Source organism: Panicum virgatum, chromosome 7K (assembly GCF_016808335.1).
Source record: "Panicum virgatum strain AP13 chromosome 7K, P.virgatum_v5, whole genome shotgun sequence".
Taxonomy (NCBI): Eukaryota; Viridiplantae; Streptophyta; class Magnoliopsida; order Poales; family Poaceae; genus Panicum; species Panicum virgatum.
Genome location: NC_053142.1, coordinates 5,800,065 through 5,803,442, shown reverse-complemented (window position 1 = coordinate 5,803,442; position 3,378 = coordinate 5,800,065). Strand labels below are relative to the sequence as shown.

At 40.8% G+C, this 3,378-nt stretch overlaps 1 long non-coding RNA gene across 1 annotated transcript; it reads left to right on the top strand.

The window, feature by feature from the left end:
* Window positions 1-953: 953 nt before the first annotated feature.
* LOC120639665 lies at window positions 954-3,378 on the top strand. Its single transcript, XR_005661586.1, has 2 exons — window positions 954-1,653; window positions 2,082-3,378. It is a non-coding gene; the product is annotated as an uncharacterized LOC120639665 (long non-coding RNA).

The following is a 3,378-nucleotide window of genomic DNA, read 5'->3' as shown; positions in this document are numbered from 1 at the left end:
GATATCTCTATGTTTTAAATCTAGAAGGTATCCGGATTCGAATCCGGATTCGAACTATCCATTTTGTATTCGTATCCGATGAGATCCGCATTCGCATTCGTATCCGGATTAAAATATGGTAAAATGTGACATTCGGATCCAATTTCATCCGTTGGTGCTGCGTCGGACGAGGCTGCGTGTTAAATACTAATTCAACACGCTGGGTGTTAAATAGCACTCAGGGTGCTGAATAAGTTAGTTAGCGCACTGACCCAAGCCCAACTAGCATCCATCCTGCAACTGGAAAATTAAGAGGTTCAAACCGGAAATAGGTCTATGTGACTGGAAAATTTAGCTACTTCATGGCCATTCATCCTGCAACCGGAAAATTAAGGGGTTCAAAACGGAATTAGGTCTAAGTAACTGGAAATTTAGCTGATTCATGGCCGAAAAATTAAAAATTTCTAACTGGAAATTGGGCTATGAGACAAGAAAATTTAGGCAACCAGAAAGGTAAAAGGACCTGACCGGAAAATTAGGTCCAAACCGAAAAATTTTGATTCTTCGATTACAATAACACGTTTCTGGTTATGGGATCTTTGCTTTATTTCAGCCTATTCCGGGTAATTTTCTGATTTCAGGAATACCTTTTTCGGTTTGGATTCCCTATCTAGAGGTGTGGCGTGTTTTTTTCAGTTGAGATAACAATTTTCCAGTTTGAAAAATATCTTTTCCGATTTCAGTGATAGGTAATTTTCCAATTACAAGCACCAAAGAATTATGTGGATGTTTCAGCGAATGTATAATGCATTTGTCCCCGCATAGACAAAAGAGAACTATCATTTTTTTATCTGGAACTAGAACCAATGAGCTTTTATGGCTACGAACAAATTATTTTCTTATCCGGTCTCCACAATCACACGCTAGCAACCAGCTATCTAAAATATAGTATGATTTTCCGGTCACGAGAGCCGAACATCAAATGCTTCCAGTGACAAAGCGGAAAGCAAGAGAACTCTAGATATATTTCCGGTCAGATTCTTCCTGCAACAATTAGTAGTTTCCGGTCACGAGAGCCGAACATCAAATGCTTCCAGTGACAAAGCGGAAAGCAAGAGAACTCTAGATATATTTCCGGTCAGATTCTTCCTGCAACAATTAGTAGTTTCCGGTCAGGGATGCACAGATTTCCGGTTGCACAGATTGGTCTATTAATAATTTTCCAGTCACAGTTACACTTTTCCGGTTGCGGGTGAAGATTTTCCGGTTGCGGTCGCATGGATCAGAATTGTCGCTCGGATGGGATCAGTGCGCTAAATAACTATGCTAAATAGCACGCCCCTATATACCCACCCTGTTCCAGTCAACCCCTCGCCTCCCTCCAACCAAACCACCCCCCACCCCTCCTCTCCTGATCCAAATCAACGCGGCATCCGCGAGCAGCGAGAGCGCGACAGCCACTAACCGGATGAGCGCGGCGGCGGCGACCAGTAGCATGGCGCGGCGGCTGCAGCGGCGTCGAGCGATGTGGTGCGGAGGCCAAGGCTGCGGCGGCGTCGAGCGGCGTGGTGCGGCGGCGTCGAGCGGAGCGTGGAGGCTGCGCGGCGTCCATCGGCGTGGCGCTGACCATCTGCTGTTGATCGTGCATAAGCAGGAGCAGAGGGAGAAGCAGAGGTGAGACTCACACCCTCCTCCCCTCACCTTCCCATTCATAGTTCCCATTTGTGAATTTGTTAGAGGCTAGTTCAGATATTTTTGTGTGTTGTATTTTTTAATGTTGAATTGAAAAAAAAATCATGTGTACCGTGCAAGCAGGCGATTACCGAATGCTCCAGTGCATTGTATTGAGCTGTAGGCTATTTGTGTTTGGTTAGTCAGAGCATTGGAAGGCCAATACCGTTTTTTAGCTATCAATTTTTCTTTGCTTCAGTATTTTAGTAGTTCTCCTAATCACCTTTGTTTTAGTAATTTTATCTTCATAATTCAGTAATCTAGTAACCCACAATTTCAGTAACCCATAGCGCATAGGTAAATGAGAAGCAAGTCGCAGGGCCTCGTTTGTTTGCAATGGCATCAGGATCATTGTCTGTTTGCATTTTCAGCCAAATCCATGTTGTCCAACCTCGGCACTAGCACTTGATTGCTCAAAGCTTGGCACTGTGTATGTTGGGTTTTCCACTATATTCGGTAATGCAGTAATACACCCTGCTACTTTGTCAGTTTTAAATATTTGGTATTTCAGTAATCCTGTATCAAAATAATTCATTGATCCAATAATCATGTAATCCACACGAATCTCAGTAATTTCAAATGTTCATTAGTATTTTTTTGGATGACACACGAGTGATTTCAGTAGTACATTTTTTTTAGCTTATGCTTTTCCTTTGAACAAGCAACAATATCCCTGCCCATTTATTCCATATCCTATTCATCTTAATGGAGACACTGACAACTCCTGCATATGCTATTTTAGAATTCATATGCACTATCCAATGTCTTGAAGTGCATCCAGTTCATATTCCAGTGTTCAGCTCTTCAACTACTGATATTGCACATTTAGTACAATGCCTTTCTCAGTAATTATGTTCAGTAATCCAGCAGATTCGATTCAGTAGTCGATCCAATGTATGTAGTAATTTATCTTTGTTTTGTAATCTTTGTTATATAATTCTGAAATAATTGCTGAACCAATACAATTTAGTTGTTCCAAGCAAGAGTAAATATTGTGCTTTAGTAGTTCGAGCTATAGCAGTACCACCCCTCTTGTAGTGTTCAGTAGTTAGCTTGTAAAATTTCAGTAAATTTATTTCAGTTATTTTTGGATTTGATACATAGCTAAGCATGTTATTAGCATTTTTAGTTCAGTAATTTGTTATTCCAAGAACAATTGTTCTTTTTTCTGTTAAGTTTAGTCTCAGTACTATGTTATTTCAGTAGTAGTATAAGTGTTAGCATAGCTGTTGATTACTGAGTCAGTATAGTAGCTTGTGTTAGCATCTACTTGGACACAATATAGGGCCCAACTTCTATACTACATGTTGTTCCACAAGCTCAACAACAGAAGACCCTTACCGGCTACGATTTAAGAACTAGCTCCAGGGAAGCTTCACCATGTGGACATGTCACCATTTTATGATTCGTCGCCATCATTCCCACTACTGCGATAGTACTGAACTTTCACAAGGAAGAGGGCTCCAATTGAAGAGAGACGATGCAGAAATGTGATATGTACAAATTTATCTGTTGTCGGTCAATTTTTTTTGAAGACTGCATGAGGCTATTATTTTGTGACAAATATGTATACACATTCATGCCCGCCGCCAACTATATGTATATGCTTGGATTCAGTAATCTGAAGAATCAGTTATTCACCATTATGCACTTACAGTAATTTCTCAA